The sequence below is a fragment of the Podarcis melisellensis genome, assembly GCF_964234715.1.
Source record: "Podarcis melisellensis genome assembly, chromosome: 8".
Classification (NCBI taxonomy): Eukaryota; Metazoa; Chordata; class Lepidosauria; order Squamata; family Lacertidae; genus Podarcis; species Podarcis melisellensis.
This window is the reverse complement of record NC_138540.1, coordinates 1981258-2000650: the sequence shown is the minus strand read 5'-3', so window position 1 is coordinate 2000650 and position 19393 is coordinate 1981258. Positions and strand designations below refer to the sequence as shown.

The 19393-nt window shown below is 43.3% G+C and overlaps 1 long non-coding RNA gene across 2 annotated transcripts; it reads left to right on the top strand.

Moving 5' to 3' along the window:
* The first annotated feature begins 828 nt into the window (after window positions 1-828).
* Window positions 829-16579, top strand: LOC309375584. Of its 2 annotated transcripts, XR_014170959.1 has the most exons (4): window positions 829-1305; window positions 2106-2176; window positions 14905-15015; window positions 16265-16579. It is a non-coding gene; the product is annotated as an uncharacterized lncRNA (long non-coding RNA). The 2 variants fall into 2 exon arrangements; XR_014170958.1 differs by lacking the exon at window positions 14905-15015.
* Window positions 16580-19393: the final 2814 nt, after the last annotated feature.

The window sequence follows — 19393 nt, the reverse complement described above, 5'->3', positions numbered from 1 at the left end:
AGGGGCTCACAAATAAATAATTGCTGAGGTGCACCCACAATTGTGAGGCTTTCCAGCCTGGTACTATTGGCTAGGGTCTACCTGTGATGTCACAAAGGCACATCACAGCTGAGTGGCTTTAGGTGTGTGTCTTTTCCTTTTACCCAACTGAACACAGCAAGAAACACCTGTGACATTCAGCATTGCCCAATTTTCTTCCACCTGTAGGAGGCAAATTGTCAGATGGATGGAGGTGACCATCCAGCAGCAGGAGCACTAATAACTTGCTGAGTGGGATTGCAGCTTGAAGGGGGCTGATATCCACAGCTGGAAGCTGACTGATACCTAGTGGTAGACCTAGCAGAAGCTGGCAGATATTGAAGTCAGTGAAGTTTGTATTCAGATACTGCTAAGTGCTACACAGGGCACCATCTAGGGTTGCTCAGGGGGCCCAGCCCCCCAAAAAAAAATTCAAAGAGGGGGTTGAGCCCCCTCAAAATTCTGCAGCATCTAGATGGGCAGCTGCTGTCCCCCACCCCCAAGTGGGCAATTCATCTTTGGAAGCTGGTCTGGAGAAGCCAGTGGATATCTGTGGGTATGTGAATGGAGAATGAACAAGAATGAATGTGTCCATTGGCATTCTTCATGGCTGTCAGCTGGCGCATGGGGGGTTTCAGATGTGGTTGTGGTGAATGAATGCAATGTGTGACAGGAAACTGGTGTATATTCATGAATAGATGAAGCCCCTGGAAGTTGGAAGGATGAACTTAATGGATGAAGTTGCCAGGCTGGAGTCAGTTGAGCTGCCTGGGGATGCTCTTGAATGGTAGCCGTGCCCTTCATTGTCTGAACTCAGTGAGGTTTTCTCAAGACCACCTCTGAAAGCAATGAAGAGAATTGCAGTGCTTAAGCAAACCAACTTACATTTATAAATGAATGGCTTTCTCAATACATCTGGCTGTACAGTAGTGTAAATTCCATCTTACGGAAAATCAAATACCTGAGTTTTATAGTGTGTGTCCCCCACAGCACCCCCAGTATCAGTACGCCTGGGGAGTGGGCTGGGTGAGAAATAAACGATAAATCAGTGCTGAGGAGATGGTCTGATGTCTCTCCACCTGTAGCCATTGGCTGTAAACTGTCTGTGATGTCACAAAAAGGACATGGTGGCTGAGGAGAAAAAGTCCTCTGTGATATCCCTGAGCTGCCTTGAGGTCTCCTCTGGGTCTGGAGTGCTTCTGACCTGGCAGCCCTTGCCTCAAGCGATGATAGATCCAGGACAAGCGCCAATGCATGGAGCTGCTCCTTAAACCCCATTAAGAACAAGTAATTTTGTCAATGCCTGGGCACAGGAAACCCCACCCGCCAGCACTTCCATCTCATCAGGATTTGTTTAAAATGATTTTGGGGAACCTTTGGCCCTCCTGATGTTGCTGAACTGCAACTCCCACCATCCTGAGTTGTAGTTCAGCAACATCAGAAGAGCCAAAGGTTCCTAGCTTTGAGGACACCCACGATGATGGTCATCGCCACATGTTACAGCAGCCTATTCCACAGCTTAGCCGTGGCACGTAAACTGAAGTCACTCTGTGCAAGAATCATCTGGTGTTGAGCTTCACTCACTGACTGAGAGTTCTGGTTTTATCAGAGAGGGAGAAAAACTCACTTTCTCCATAGCATACATAATTTTAATTATGTCTCTCATGTCTCTCCTCACCCCCACCCTGCAATTACTGCCTTTCCTACCCCCAGTCCGGAAAGCCCCAAATAATCAGTCAAGTCTGGTTGCATACCTCTACCCCTAAGTAATTCCTGAATGGTGTTGTGGGGATGACCTTTCCTTCATTTCTGACAGGTTGTGGGACAAAATGGGAGAGGAAGGCAACATTGAGAAAGCCCCCCCCCCGCCCTTTTTGTTTGTGTGTCTGCTGGGGCACATATAACACCAGCACATCCCCAAAATGCTAATGGTGCAAGGCATTGCATCCACAAAGACCAGGTTTATGAAGTAGTTAAGGGACCCCAGGGGATTGTGAATCTGATGCAAAAGCAGCTGGTGCCCTGAAGTTGTGGCCTGTCATTTACATTAACTCTTGCTGTGCTGCACTGACATCTTCTGTTTGCAGGTGGAGACCAAGCAAGCTGCTTTCATTTCTTAAGCAAGTCCAAAGCAACTGCACTTTCTCCTCCCTCTCAGGTTAATGGGAAGTGATTAGAGCCCTTGGTATTATAGATATTTCTACTATATATTTTAGAAATATTATTTTAATTATTTATAAAAATCTCTATTCATAAAAAATAATATCAGAGCAGTTTACAACAATTGTGCATAAAACCATACAATTAAAAAATGGAAAAAGGACAAAATCAGAAACCAGCTATTGTGAAAGGACGATCACCTGGCTGTGAGTGGTGAAGGCTGCTCCCTGCAAGGCCCTTTCCACCTGGCCTGGGGGGCCACACTCACCAGCCCCACTGAAGAGGCTCCTCATGAGACCGGAGGAACAGCACTATGCCTGGCAACCAGTCCTAGTTACTGGATTCTTTTGCCCCACCCTTTTGTGCCTGCCAAACAGCCGTGTCATGCTTATGATAATATTTTATTCTTTTGTTAACTATGCTGTTTTAAATGTGTATTTTATATTTGACTTCGTTTAGCAATGTTTTTTTCTTTTTGAAATGTTTAAGTTTTTTTGGGTTAACTTTGTTTTAAATATGTATTCTGTAGTTTACCTCCTTTGTAATGTTTTATTTTGACATCTTTAAGATAGTATTTTAGTTTTCTGTTAATTATGTGGCTTTGACTGTATACTCTATATTTGACTTTCTTCAGAAATGTTTAATTCTGGATTGTTTTATTGATGTTTTAATATGCTGTAAACTGCTTTGAGATTTTTTCTTAAAAATATAAAGTGGTATAGAAATAAAATTAATAATGATGATGATGATGATGTATTCTTAATTGCCTGCATAAGCCTTTTTCATCAGAAACAGACAGCACCTACAGAATCTCTGTTGGCAGGGCAGCCAACACTATTGGGCCAATGACACGAAAGGATTGGTTTCTTGTCAAATGAACCTCCCCAACTTAGGGATCAGCCAACAACACTCCTACAGATGTGTTTGAAATATATGCAGCCATAATTTGGATCCAATTAGATGCCATTTTGAATCAAGATGGCAGACTGAATCTTTCAAACTGCACTGAATTTAACCACTGGATTTCAAAACGGCACTGATTTTTTGATTTCTCAGAATTCTGGAACAATGCTGGGTAAAAGAGAATTCTTAGTGTCGGTTGTTATTTGCAGCAGTCAGGCTAATCCAGACTTAGACTTAGAGAATAAATTCCAATACTCAAAGCTCTCAAGTGTGGAAAGGATTCCCCATTCATTTGATCAAGGAAAAGGTTTTGCTTTATTTATTTAAAATATTTATGCTCCAATTGGGCAGCTAACAAGCAAGTTAGAAAGAGAGCAGAGATTGTTATCATCACTTTTGTTTATTCTGGTCCTGGAGGTTTTAGCAAGAAATATTAGAGCTGACATAGATGTGGCAGGAATAAAAATAAAGAAAAATGAGCATAAATTGAAAGCCTTCGCAGACAAGAATTCTCTTCCTAGAGTAATTGAAAAATTTCAAAAGTTTGGACAGGTGGCAGGGTTTAAACTCAATAAAAACAAAACTAAATTGTTAGTCAAAAATCTTAAAGAATCAGAAAAGAGTTATCCAAACTTATAGACATAGAAAGGTAATAAAAAGGTAAAATACTTCATAAAAAGGTAAAATACTTCAGAATATGGTTCACGACAAAGAATCTTAATATCTACAAAGATAATTATGAAAAAATTTGGAATGAAATAAAAAGGAATTTAGAAATATGGAACAGGATGAACTTTTCCCTTTTAGGAAGAATTGCAGCAATTAAAATGAATGTGTTGCCCAAAATGTTGTTCCTCTTTCAGACAATACCGATAATAGGTACAGTGGTACCTCGGGTTAAGTACTTAATTTGTTCCGGAGGTCTGTTCTTAACCTGAAACTGTTCTTAACCTGAAGCACCATTTTAGTTAATGGGGCCTCCTGCTGCCGCTGCGCCACCAGAGCACGATTTCTGTTCTCATCCTGAAGCAAAGTTCTTAACCTGAAGCACTATTTCTGGGTTAGCGAAGTCTGTAACCTGAAGCGTATGTAACCTGAAGCGTATGTAACCTGAAGTACCACTGTAACAATGCCTGCTTCAAAAAATGGCAAAAATATATTTCAAAATTTATCTGGAGTGGGAAAAGGCCAAGAAGAAAGCATAAAATACTTACAGATCTAAAAGAAAAAGGAGGCTTTTCTCTTCCAGATTTTAAAATTTAATTATAAAGTAGATAATAAGAGGATTCACTTACACACTTTCCAAATTCCAAAAGGATATCATAGATGATAATTCCAAATTATTAAAGAACACGTATAATATTCTGTTGGAATGGAAAACTAAAGATCAGGAAGTCAAATCAGTAATGATTAATTGGGCACAGGATTTCGGTCACAACATACAACTTGAGGATTGGATAAGGCTTTGGAAAGTGAACTTGAAATTTATGGATTGCATATTGTTGAAAGAGAATTACATGAAAATGATTTATAGGTGGTATATTGCACCATTAAAACTTCCAAAAATATATAAAATAGAACAAAAGAATTGTTGGAGATGTAAAGAAGGGGAAGGTACCCACCGTGATTTCAGAGTTGGAGACAAGACAACTGCATGAATTTGACATTTATAAAGTGCCTTAATAAATTTATAAAGTGCCTCTCCAGGAAACATGCAACACAACTTAAATAATACTAGAGAATATCAAATGGGATAAAATGGATAAAAGGTCTAAAATGCTGTCGCAATAGAGAAGTGTGCATGCACATGAAAGCTTATAACTTTATGGAGTCCGGTCGTTCCTAGTCTTGGGTAAAATCCTCTTCTGCCAGTCCAATGAAATTGTCTCTACTCCGTCCTTGTCCAGGTCTCTGATATCTTCCATCTCGGATCATTCCCCGTCCCCGTCCCTGGTTTCTTGGGCCGGAGCCTGGGCCTGGGCCTGGGCCTGGGCCTGGGTGTACTTCTTCCAACCTCAGGAGTTCAGGACACTCCCGCTTCCAGTGACCCTCCTTCTTGCAATTTGCACATTGATTCCTTCCCAGTGGTGGATTCCTTCCCCGCCCTCTCCCTCCATTTAAGGGGCGGTAGTCTTGCTTTACTGCTGTGGCTAGCATCACCATCTTTTCCTTCTGCCACTTCTTCTTCTCTTGTTTCTCAGCCTCATCCCTATTCCGATAAACTCGGCGTGCAATGGCCATAATTTGGCTCATCATCATCCCTTCCCATCCTTCTGATTTCTGAATTTTCTTACGAATGTCAGAAGCGCACTGGGCCACAAATGTAGCAGTAATCATTCTGCTGTTTTCAGGGGCTTCAGGGTCAAAAGGAGTCCATATACGATAGGCTTCCTGCAGCCTCTCTAAAAAGTCTCCTGGACTCTCATTTGGTTTCTGTTCTACTTCTGAGACTTTAGACATATTAGTGGGCTTCTGACATGCCCTGCGGATACCTTGCACAAGCGTCTGGCGGTAGGTGGTAAGCCTGGTCAGGTGAATTGCATTGTTTGGATCCCAATTAGGATCTTCCAAGGGAAAGTTGTCTTGGAGATGACGGTCAATATTAAAAATATTTCCCACTCTGGCCTGCTCACGCAAATATATCTGTGCCTTTTCAATTATGTCTCTTTCCTCAGTGGTGAAAAGAGTATTCAGGAGTTGGCGGCAATCTGTCCAAGTAGGACTATGAGTATTTACTATTGAAGTCACCAAGTCCATCATAGCCTGAGGTTTTTCTGCGAAAGATGGGGTGTGTGTTTTCCAATTCATCAGATCCGTAGTCGTGAATGGAATATATTGCAGGGTCGAAGTTCGAGGTGGCCTTGGTCCGGGTTGCCTGTTAACCAGCACAGGCTCCTCAAGTGCATCAAATACTCTTCTAAGAGGGGCTACTATGTGACCTTTCTCTTCGCTTTGCTCTAGGGGCCTCAAATCATAGGGGATGGTATCTGTCCCAAGACGTTCTTTTAGCAGCTTTATACGCCTGGCTGTATTGCTTGCTGACCGATCAAGGTCTCCCTGTAACTTCTGTAATAGTTCTCTAGGACTTGGATGTACAGGGGTTTGGGGTGGGCAATCAGTTGTTCCACTAACGGAGACTGTAGATGGAGGTCTATTAGGAGTCACAGGTGGAATAACCACTTCTGCTTGGGCTTTATTATAAGACTCCAATGCCTCCTGAAGATATTTATCATAATCTATCAAGGAATCAAGCTCTGTGACTCCACCCCCATTATTCATTCCACTTTCTTGCCTTGGGGTTACAACTGGTGGAGTGTTTGGATCAGGCTCCCTTCGATGTGGAGCATAGGGTGGAGGTGGAAGCACCTCTTCCTCTGGTCCCTCAAAAATGGGTTTGAGTTTATTTGGCAAGATTCCTTTCCTAGCTTCGGCTTTTACAGCCAATAATTTGCATCGTTTGACTTTGCATTCCCTTATCCATGGAGGATTTTTATTTAATGTGCTCAGCCAAGAATCTATATATGAAAATTGTTCTGGGCACCCTCCAGTTTCTTTGGCAATATCAGTCCAAAGTTTGCTTACTAAATTTATATCAAAGGTTCCCTGAGATGGCCATTCAGTATTTTGTTTTGGCCACTCTAGTTCACATAACGTTCTCAAGCGCTCTGGCGTCATTTTGACTCCATATGCCCCTGAGAAGGCTTTCTTAAAATTATTTAACATACATTCAAGAGGTGTATTTCCCCCCTTTGAACCCCCGACTCCCATTGTATGGCCCTGTGAAGTATCCACTCAGTCACTCACACACGCGCCTTGTGGGGTTCCTTGCCTAGTGAAGTCGCCTTACTAGGAACCGAAGTACTGCCCACTCCACACTCAGGTCAGCTACAGATTGCTCTGTACTTTCTCACACATACAATGCGCTAGATACTTCACCACACTCTACCTCCCAACCTTTCCCTTTTCCTCCACCAGACCACCATCTGATGTACCCAACCACCTAGCGTACTCAGTTTCCCCTTACTGAGACGCAGAAGATTGATCAGGACTTCTCTTCCTCCTAATTAATTGGAGGGCCAAAACCCCTTAGTGCACTTACCCTTGGCTGGTTCCCAGTTTATTTCTCTGGTTCCCCCCGGTCCGTCGCCGCCAGTGAGCAGGGTATCAGACAGACGAGACTTCTGCGTTCCCCTGGAAAAAATTTCCAGTGCGCGCTTGGGTAAGCAGTTCGTGGTCCTCCCTCTTGTACCCTGCCCAGTAGGGCGAAGGGGCTGCGTTCCAGCAGACCACTTATCCGAGTCACAGGGGCACCATAAAATGTAGCACCCTGCTTGTGGTTAACGCTTAGCTGGAATGAAATATTCAACGCAGCAATAGAGAAATTAAAATAATAATTTATTTGTCAGACAAATAAATGAGAGGCACAGTGGTATATGGTTACCAAGCTCTGGCCTGGCCTCCTGCCATTCTGGCCAGCACTTATATTCCCTCATCCCAGCCTCCTTGCTCCTCCTTTGGCTGCCTCTGTCCAATCAGCCTGGTTGAAATTCCCATTGGCTGTTTGCTAGAACCAATCACAAAAGATACACCCATTTCCTTTTGCCTTTTATGGGAGACAAAAGCTATATATTCTTCTATCTATAAATGACAAATAAGTAATCATTTATCTTACATTTATCTCAACAAGGAACCTTAATTACCAGCTCACCTCTTGCCCTCCTTGCCCTATTGCCCTCCAAAACAGATCGTTAATGGTTTTAAATTTTTATCTTTAACAGATGTCAAGGATCTTAAGTTCACATTCTCATGCATCATCAATGAAAGATCTCCTTTTGGAGGTCTTTAAACAAAAAGCCTGACAACTATATATCAGGAGTGCTCGATGGCGTCTCCTGTCTGGCAGGGGGCTGGGCTCATTTGCCCCTCTGGTCTCCTACAGCCATGATTCTATGAAATAAGAATTTAACATTTATTTCTTTCTAGATTCTTTGCATAATTACATTTAAGCTAATATATTTAATACATACATAAATAACCTTTTAAAAGGAAAAGAAATCTTAAAAGGATATCAGTTTAAGAAAGAAACAACTTTAGAAAAAGATTTCCCAAAATACTCCCCCCCTTTCTGCCAGCTAGATGTTTTCCTTTCCATTTCTCTTGACCTTTTTAACCTTAGGAAGAAGATATGGCTCAAGTTTACTATTTGCCTAAGCTTAATCTGTAGGGTCAGTGTAACCTTGCTCTTAGCCTGTAATTCCCTTTTTACGACTTTGAGAATTGTTTTCTGCTATAAATCAAGGGGCCCCTTGTCCAGGAGATTAAACATCTTGCCAAGGTTCTTAGGTTTGCCTGGCTTGAAACATTTGAAAATCTTTAAGCTCATTTTAAAATACAGATCCTGATTAATATATAAGCTTTGATAAAAATGCAGGCTGTGATTAGATGCCTCAAAAGGAGTCTCTTTGGCTGCCACACTCTATGCTTCAGGTGAATCTTGTGGAAGAGCCTCAGCACTTCTGCAAACCAGAGTTTGCTCTCTGTGTTCAGCTATTTGCAGTCCTATTTGATTTTTGTAGTCCATACCCTCAAGCAACACCAGTCTTGATGCTTTCCCCCTGTAAATTCAGATTCACCTGTTATCTGATAAATTTCAGGAAATCAGGCTCCAAACTACCTCTCTTGGGATTGCCAATGATTTGCTTTTGCTTTTTGGATGGGTGAATCAATAATCACTTTCTACTTCTCTCCTTTCCATAGCTACAACTTCCTCAGTGCTTTCATTCCCCGACCCTTGCCACGGTCATAACTATTATATTCCCCTGCTACAACTTTTGATCCCTCAGATTTGCACAAAACTTTAAAACTGTGCAAGCAAGCTTCTTTAAAAATTCCTACACCAGACATTGCACAGCAATCTAAAAGGTGTGTGCTGAGAATTCAAAACTGCTTTCATTTCTTTTCCAGCTATGCTTCTATTTCTGGCATGCCCTGGAATGCTTTGCACAAATCCAGAACAGCAAAAGGGTGTGTTTTTTGTTTTAAAATAATTTGCTGTTGTCCCTGGATGGGGAATTCTTTTAAGAAATAAGGCATGCACATTCAGCTATCTGCACACCTGCCCTGTTGGTACAGTTGACTTGCATGCATTTAACTTGTGTGACAATTTTACATGCTTGGCAGCTGGCCAGCATGCAATTGCACAACGTGGAGAACTAAAAAGTTATTTCCATGGCAGGAAAACCCAGCATGGAAAGCACTTTCAAGCTCTCTGTGCTGCTTCCTGGGCTCTGGGGAGTTCTTGCATGGGCTCTGGAGGCTTTCACAAGATATTGTGGGGCTGTGCAAGTGTGGTGGAGTCTCCTTCTTTGGAGGTCTTTAAGCAGAGGCTTGACAACCATATGTCAGGAGTGCTCTGATGGTGTTTCCTGCTTGGCAGGGGGTTGGACTCGATGGCCCTTGTGGTCTCTTCCAACTCTATGATTCTATGATTCTATCACATGATCTCGTGAAGGCCTCCAGGACCCATGCAGGACCTTCCCAGAGCCCAGTAAGGAAGGCAGAGAGCTTTAAGGTTTTTTCCATGCTGGGTTTTCCTGCCTCAGAAAGAGTTTTTAAGTGCCCCGCCTTGTACACACCTTCTAGATGGTGCTGGAGAACCACCTCCACCCTCCTCCCTGGCCATAGGCTGTCTGGAGCTGATGTGAGTCAAACAAGATCTGGAGTAGCAAAGGTTCCCCCTCCCTGCTTGAAAGTCTGTGGAGATTACTTTTGAGTAAATATGCATAGAATCAGGTTAGGAGTTTGCATGCTGCACAGAAATGGCCATCTCTGGTCAATTAGAAGAGCAGCCATGGGCTTGGTGGAGAAAGCGACAAGCTCTCTGGGAATGGATAACAGAGACGCTGTAGCTCAGAGGTGCTTGCAGGGGTACCAGAGCTGGCAGTGGAGAAGAACAGGAGGAATAGCCGCCCACCTCCTGCTCTGCATGTTGGTGAGGACTGTGCCCAGAGATGAGTAAATGTGTGGAAAGACTGTAGTGAGGATTCACTGAGGTGACCTTGCCCAAGGGCCTTCCATATCAGCACAGATTTTTACTTTTTAGAACTATGAACCCTACTCCCAAGTGGTACAGTGCTATTTTTTTGGAATGCTTTTTTCATATTGAAATGCCGACTGATCTGATTTCCTACAAATAAATGTCCTTTTAATTGCATTGGAACCTTCTCTGCTACCCTACATACTTACTGGTAAACATATTAGTTTGTTTTTTGCTTCCACAAAGAAATCAAGCAAGGAGACCACAGCTCCTTCACAGGCCTTAGTGGCACCCTAGACGCAAACCTGATTCACAAGACTCAATGCCGTAGATTGTAGTGATAAGGTTTACAATATACATATAGGAGAAAAATTCAATTGAGTTCACATTTAAAGGTGAACTTTAAAAAAAATAAATTATTGTTTTACAGAAGTATGTGTCATGTCTCTTGTATTTTTTCCATGTAACATTTTTACAAATCAGTTTCATTTGTTGAGACATTGGGGGGGGGAGATGGGGGGGGTCGGGTGGCAACGTTTCTATTTCATAGAATCATAGAATCATAGAGTTGGAAGAGACCACAAGGGCCATTGAGTCCAACCCCCTGCCAAGCAGGAAACACCACCAGAGCACTCCTGACATATGGTTGTCAAGCCTCTGCTTAAAGACCTCCAAAGAAGGAGACTCCACCACACTCCTTGGCAGCAAATTCCACTGTCGAACAGCTCTTACTGTCAGGAAGTTCTTCCTAATGTTTAGGTGGAATCTTCTTTCTTGTAGTTTGGCTCCATTGCTCCGTGTCCGCTTCTCTGGAGCAGCAGAAAACAACCTTTCTCCCTCCTCTATGTGACATCCTTTTATATATTTGAACATGGCTATCATATCACCCCTTAACCTCCACTTCTCCAGGCTAAACATGCCCAGCTCCCTTAGCCGTTCCTCATAAGGCATTGTTTCCAGGCCTTTGACCATTTTGGTTGCCCTCCTCTGGACACGTTCCAGTTTGTCAGTGTCCTTCTTGAACTGTGGTGCCCAGAACTGGACACAGTACTCCAGGTGAGGTCTGACCAGAGCAGAATACAGTGGCACTATTACTTCCCTTGATCTAGATGCCATACTCCTATTGATGCAGCCCAGAATTGCATTGGCTTTTTTAGCTGCCGTGTCACACTATTGGCTCATGTCAAGTTTGTGGTCAACCAAGACTCCTAGATCCTTTTCACATGTACTGCTCTCAAGCCAGGTATCACCCATCTTGTATTTGTGCCTCTCATTTTTTTTTGCCCAAGTGCAATACTTTACATTTCTCCCTGTTAAAATTCATCTTGTTTGTTTTGGCCCAGTTCTCTAATCTGTCAAGGTCGTTTTGAAGTGTGATTCTGTCCTCTGGGGGTGTTAGGCACCCCTACCAGTTTGGTGTCATCTGCAAATTTGATCAGGATGCCCTTGAGTCCATCATCCAAGTCGTTGATAAAGATGTTGAATAAGATAAGATGTTGAATAATATGTTGAATATTTTGCTTAATGTATGTAGGGTTTGGTGTCAGCGTTGCTTGTGCAGGTTCTCTGCTGTTCACTTGTGTTCCTTTGGGGGTGAGAGAGGTTGGGGTTGGCCTAGGGTGTGATTGTTTGTTTGTGATTGGCTGTGGTGATCTTTATTTTCATGTGTGAGTGGGGTGGGTGGGTGTTTTGGATCAGGTTAGCCATATTGATTTGTATGCTGTTGGTGGATTATTGTTATTGTCTTGTTGGGCTGTGTATGTGATAAAGGGGAGCGTCTTCTTCTGTTTGTCCCTGTGTCAGTTTCAGTTTATTGGTTAATTTTACATTTAAAGGTGAAGTTAACTAATTTGCACTCTCCTCAGTGATACACAAACCAAAACACCACAATCTTTCAAATTTTTTATTTCTCCAAATTTTGCAATGCTGTTTACTAGTCTTGAGTTTTAAAAAATGCACACACTATAGAAAATGCATATATTAGTGAAAACAGCATGAAAAAATTAGGGGAAATTTGCACTGAAATGCTGATTAATTTTATGAGAGGTTTTTTTTTTTTTAAAAAAACACATTAGCAAACTGATGCAAAAATATGGAGAACTGAATTTAAGATTGAAAAAGTGAGAAACTGAGCAAAACCAAAATTGTTAGATTTGCCCTTCCATAGCTATAGACACTCCCCTTCATGGATCACTGCCTTGCCGTGGCGAAGGGGCTTGAAGAACTCAGAGAAGCTATGAACTATGCCGAGCAGGGCACCCAAGATGAACAGGTCATAGTGGAGAGTTTTGACCAAACGTGATCCACCTGGAGGAGGAACCGGCAAGCCACTCCAGTATCCCTGCCAAGAAAACTCCATGGACAAAGACAACAGGCATATAAAAGTTATGACGCTGGAAGATGAGCCCCTCAGGTCGGAAGGCGTCCAACATGCTACTGGGGAAGAGTGGAGGGCAAGTACAAGTAGATCCAGAGCTGATGAAGCGGCTGGGCCAAAGCCGAAAGGACGCTCAGTTGCGGATATGCCTGGAAGCGAAAGGAAAGTCCAATGCTGTAAAGAAAAATATTGCATAGGAACCTGGAATGTAAGAACCATGAACCTGGGTAAGTTGGAGGTGGTCAAAAATGAGATGGCAAGAATAAATATTGACATCTTGGGCATCAGTGAACTAAAATGGACGGGAATGGGTGAATTCAGTTCGGATGACCATCATATCTACTACTGTGGGCAAGAAACCCATAAAAGAAATGGAGTGGCCCTCATAGTGAACAAAAGAGTGGCGAAGGCTGTACTGGGATGCAATCTCAAAAATGATAGAATGATCTTGATACGAATCCAAGGCAGACCTTTTAACATCACAGTAATCGAAGTTTATGCACCAACTACTGGTGCTGAAGAAACTGAAATTGACCAATTCTATGAAGACTTACAACACCTTATAGAAGTGACACCAAAGAAGGATGTTCTTCTCATCATAGGGGATTGGAATGCTAGAGTAGGGAGTCAAGAGATAAAAGGAACAACTGGCAAGTTTGGCCTTGGAGATCAAAACGAAGCAGGGCAAAGGCTAATAGAGTTCTGTCAAGAGAACAAGCTGGTCATCACAAACACGCTTTTCCAACAACACAAGAGACGACTCTACACATGGACATCACCAGATGGGCAGCATTGAAATCAGATTGATTATATTCTCTGCAGCCAAAGATGGAGAAGCTCTATACAGTCAGCAAAAACAAGACCTGGAGCTGACTGTGGCTCAGATCATCAGCTTCTTATAGCAAAATTCAAGCTTAAACTGAAGAAAGTAGGAAAAACCACTGGGCCGGTAAGATACAATCTAAGTCAAATCCCTTATGAATACACAGTGGAAGTGAGGAACAGGTTTAAGGATTTAGATTTGCTAGACAGAGTGCCTGAAGAACTATGGATGGAGGCTCGCAACATTATACAGGAGGCAGCAACGAAAACCATCCCAATGAAAAGGAAATGCAAGAAAGTGGCTGTCCAACGAGGCCTTACAAATAGCGGGGGAGAGAAGGCAACCAAATTGCGAGGGAGATGGTGAAAGATACAAGAAATTGAATGCAGATTTCCAAAGAATAGCAAGGAGAGACAAGAAGACCTTCTTAAACGAGCAATGCAAAGAAATAGAGGAAACCAATAGAATGGGAAGAACCAGAGATCTGTTCAAGAAAATTGGAGATATGAAAGGAACATTTCGTACAAAGATTTCCATAATAAAGGACAAAAGTGGAAAGGACCTAACAGAAGCAGAAGACATCAAGAAGAGGTGGCAAGAATACACAGAGTAATTATACCAGAAAGAAATGGATGTCCCGTATACCCCAGGTAGTGTGGCTGCTGACCTTGAGCCAGACATCCTGGAAAGTGAAGTCAAATGGGCCTTAGAAAGCACTGCAAATAACAAGGCCAGTGGAAGTGATGGTATTCCAGCTGAACTATTTAAAATTTTAAAAGATGATGCTGTTAAGGTGCTACACTCAATATGCCAGCAACTTTGGAAAACTCAGCAGTGGCCAGAAGATTGGAGAAGATCAGTCTACATCCCAATCCCAAAGAAGGGCAGTGCCAAAGAATGCTCCAACTACTGCACAATTGCACTCATCTCACACGCTAGCAAGGTTATGCTTAAAATTCTACAAGGAAAGCTCAAGCAGTATGTGGACCGAGAACTCCCAGAAGTGCAAGCTGGATTTAGAAGAGGCAGAGGAACCAGAGACCAAATTGCAAACATGCGCTGGATCATGGAGAAAGCTGTTGTTGTTGTTGTTTAGTCATTTAGTCGTGTCCGACTCTTCGTGACCCCATGGACCAGAGAACGCCAGGCACCTCTGTCCTCCACTGCCTCCCGCAGTTTGGTCAAACTCATGCTGGTAACCTCGAAAACACTATCCAACCATCTCGTCCTCTGCCGTCCCCTTCTCCTTGTGCCCTCCATCTTTCCCAACATCAGGGTCTTCTCCAGGGAGTCTTCTCTTCTCATGAGGTGGCCAAAGTACTGGAGCCTCAGCTTCACAATCTGTCCTTCCAGTGAGCACTCAGGGTTGATTTCCTTCAGTATGGAGAGGTTTGATCTTCTTGCAGTCCATGGGACTCTCAAGAGTCTCCTCCAGCACCATAATTCAAAAGCATCAATTCTTCGGCGATCAGCCTTCTTTATGGTCCAGCTCTAATCTATTACAAATCTATTACATTTATATCCTGCCTTTTCTCCAAGGAGCTCAAGGCTGAATTCATGGTTCTCTCCTTCATTTTTTATGCACAGAACAACCCAGTGAGGGAGGCGAGGTTGAGAGATGACGAGAGAGGCGGAGAACAGGCTGGCGTGCGTGTCAACAGGCATCATAAACATGCATCCAATTACACACTAAATGAGGTGAAACGGATTGTTTGGGGTTAACTTCAGGTGGAAGTGATGGTTTAATTATAAGAAATAGTATAAATAAACAAACAAACCACACTTTTAGTGAAAAATTATGGGTATATCCTTTTTGCCGAACAAGGAACTTGGGAGTCAGACCACAGCTCCATCTGGCTCAGCCTGGCCTACTCCTCTGGCAGGCACTGGCTCTTCTGTGTCTTGGGAAGACAGTCCTTGCTACCTGGCCTCCATTTTGGCTGAAGCATTAACATGGGATCTTCTGCATGCAAAGTACCAAACTCACCTTTCAGCTGGATACTCCCTAGTTTAAATTTAGGTCTCAAAAAGTGGACTCTGTAGCAAGGTGGGGTGTTCCCTGTTCAAGGTTCTAACTGGCCCGACTCACCTTTTTCCAGGATACTCTATTGATCCCCCTCCCCCTTTTTTCTCTCTGTCCTCCATGCTGACATTCAGCACTCTGTAGTCAATGAGCTCATTGCAGCCTTTACCAACCTGGTGCCCTCCAGATGTTTTGGACTACAACTCTGATAAGCCACAGCCAGGACATCGGGGGGGGGGCACCAGGTTAGCAAAGGCTGGCACAATCATTCCTCACAGGGCTGCTTTTGTGTGTTTGTGTCCCTTTAGAGTTCTTTCCCCTAAATATTTTTGAGCAAGCCGATTCCTCCCGCTTACTTCTCTATAATTTTGTTTTGGCTGCCATCCTGCTATTCACAGCAGCTGAATTTGCTGATACTGTAATGGGAAACAAGGCTATAACTATTTTTCCCACTATGACCCCTCCTCCACTCTTCTGATTTCTCAGTGATTGCTGAAAGGACTTTATTGGCTTCCTGAACACAAAAAAGGCAATGGGCTGAAGGAAATCATTTGTCTTGAAAGAAATGGATACTGGTTTCCAGTGGCTAGGGGATGCATCTGTATATAGCCCAACCCTACACAGGATCACTCGGAGGTTGCATTGGGGGTGGCAGAGGAGTGGGTGAGGAGGGAGAAATCCCACCCTCCCAAGATAAGCCGCTTGCACCCTCATTGCTGGATTCCTGTGGTTACTTGAAAGAAAGGCACTTTCACATGCAAGTTTTAATTGAACCATAAACTGAAAATTGTACAATGCTGCACTCCTGCGCATACTTAGAAGAAAGCTAGCACCATCAAAACCAGTAGGACCCACCGTACTTTAGAGAAATTATGCTTAGGGTTAGAGCATTAATGTTAAATGTGCTGTTTTCTCTGCTTTCAGAAATTTAACGTCTGCTGCAAAGCTGCTCCCCATGAAGTCCTTTGCTTTTCCTGTGTCCATCATGCACCATCTCTCTTGATTCTCATTTATTCAGCAGCTCCTGTAATCTTGGCAAGTCACTGGGTCCCATACACACTACTGTGCATTCAGTATTATTATTATTATTATTAAATTTATATCCCACTCCTCGTCCGAGAGTTTGGATTTGATATCCCTCTTTATCACTACCCGAAGGAGTCTCAAAGCGGCTAACATTCTCCTTTCCCTTCCTCTCAAACAACTAACACTCTGTGAGGTGAGTGGGGCTGAGAGACTTCAAAGAAATGTGACTGGCCGGGGGCGGGGCACCAGGGGGCGCATTGGAAGGTGGCCAACAATAACATCTCTCCGACCCACACGAGGTAATTAAGAGGCTGATATGGGAGTATGCAGCCTCCCTTCGTTGCCCCAAGGGAATGGGGAACGCTGCCTTGCCTGCTGTGCCCATAATTCACCCCCAGATTTGAAAGAAGGGGGTGAGGGCACTAGGCACAAAGCCCTCAGGTGGGTCCGGCTCTCCCGGACGCTGTCTCTGATTTTTCTGATTTGTCACTGGTTTACATCAGCTCGAAATATATAATTGGAAAATAAGCAAATGCACATATTTCTTTTATTATTATTATTATATATTTATTGGAGTTTTTAATAACAGAAATACAAAAATAATAAACAGCGTTACTTTGTTTTGCAAAATTTCATAACATCTTTAGACTTCCTCACATCCCCCGCTCCCACTTACATCATTAATAAGTTTTTGTCAAGCAAATTATCATCTTATTTTCAATTTTATAACCACTTATTTAAATACAATAAAATAATTCTCCTACAAATTTTGTTTCTCTTAATCTCTCTTATCATCAAATTCTGATCCAATTTAGTGATGGCCAATTATTTATAACCAAGCATCCTTCTTAACATTCCACTAAATCAACAAATGCACATATTTCAAGTGAAGAATGGGAGTGAAGACTGCTAACTGAAGTGACCTCTGTGAAATGATTTAATGGACTACAACATGAAGAAAATACACCAGGTTTAGTATGCCGGAGCAAGACTGGATGGGGGGGGAACTTTTCTTCTTTTCTTCTATGTGATTAATCAATAACCCCTCCCCAAAAAGAACCATCGCATAACCGACCTAAGCAGGATGATTAAAAACTGTGTGGAAATGATTTACTACCCAAAGTTTGGCTTGTGAGATTGAGAAAAAGAACAAGGGCTTTTGATGGTGCAGCAACAAAAAGGGAGTCGCCATTTTGACAGGTCCTGTCGAAAGATTCCTGATCGGGAGGAGGAAGCTTTGTTTTCATATTGGATTTCTGATAGAACCTCCTCGAGGACTGAGAAAGAGGGGACAGACCTGTGAAAAGTTAACGAGTAGTCAGCAAGAATGTTTTTCTTTATGGAAGCGATGAAATATGGTAGCTGTCTGAAATATGACCCTTGGACGAACGGAAAAATCCACACAGGAATACAAATTTGTTTCAACCCGCTTATGGAGACTATTAGAGGCCACAAAGACAAAGAGAAAGGAAAAATATATGAAAACAACTAGAAGAGATGTGGAAAACAGCAAGAAAGGATTGGACAGAATTGTGAACATTATTTGGACAGATTTGTGGACTTTTAAAGCAGCAGCAACAAGAGGATTGGATCCCTTTCGGAACTTGAAATATGGGTACCCCCAACAAAAATTTAAAATTAGGATCTGTAATTCGGAATTTATGTGATTTGATTTGATTGGTCTGTTAATAAAAATTATTTTAAAAAAGAAAAAGAAGAAGAAAAGAAATGTGACTGGCCCAAGGTCACCCAGCAGCTGCATGTGGAGGAGCGGAGACAGGAACCCGGTTCCCCAGATTACGAGACTACCGCTCTTAACCACTACACCACACTGGCTCTCCTGAGGAGATTGGGGTGTTGTACACACTTCTCACCTTCTCCATGTTATTCTAACAACAACCCTGAGAGGTGGATCAGGCTGAGAGACGGGGCCTGATCCATGGTCATGCCCAGTGGGGTTCATGGGTGAGAGGGGGATTTGAACCTTGTTATCCCAGGCCCCAGTCCAACATGCTAATTACCACACTACACTTAGGGCTCCAAAAATCCTATTACATCAAAAGAAGTTGATTTTGAAGTGTGCTGAAAACATATTTCAGTACTTATTATGAAGGGGGGATATGGAAAATCCACAGCAAATGTTCTTGTTCTCCCCACTCCCTGCTCATAATTCAGTTTAATGTATTTATGACCTATCCTTTGAACTTCACCATGGATCTCATCTCCCAATCCCCAAATTTAAAGTGCTGTCTTGGGTCAGCTAACAAACACAAACAGGTCAGTTAAAGGTACCCCTGCCCGTACGGGCCAGTCTTGCCAGACTCTGGGGTTGTGCGCCCATCTCACTCAAGAGGCCAGGGGCCAGCGCTGTCCGGAGACACTTCCGGGTCACATGGCCAGCGTGACATCGCTGCTCTGGCGAGCCAGAGCCGCACACGGAAACGCCGTTTACCTTCCCGCTGGTAAGCGGTCCCTATTTATCTACTTGCACCCGGAGGTGCTTTCGAACTGCTAGGTTGGCAGGCGCTGGGACCGAAAGATGGGAGCGCACCCTGCCGCAGGGATTCGAACCGCCGACCTTTCGATTGGCAAGTCCTAGGCGCTGAGGCTTTAACCCACAGCGCCACCTGCGTCCCAACAGGTCAGTTATTACCTCTCAATGCTCTTTTTGTTTAAACTGCAAAAACTGTGGCTTCTTTGCCTGTATCCCTTTCATGGCATATTTATGCAGTTACTAATAATACATTAGTAGTACAAAATAAGAGGTGATGATTATTCCCAGTGCTCAGTTTCTAAAGTCAGCAGTGAGGGCTAGAAGCCTGCATGAGCAGCTCCGTCTTTTTCGGGGGCTTGGCTGTGGGGAGAGAGAAGGAGATGCACTCTGCACGCGCTCCGAGAGGCCTTCTTCCCAAGTCCACTGCTGCAGGGCTGGCTGGGCGGATGGATCCTGCACGGCGAGCGCCGTTTCCCAGGAAGCCCGGGCTGGAGATGCCTTCAGGCCATGTTGAGGGCTGCTCTCGGTTTCCT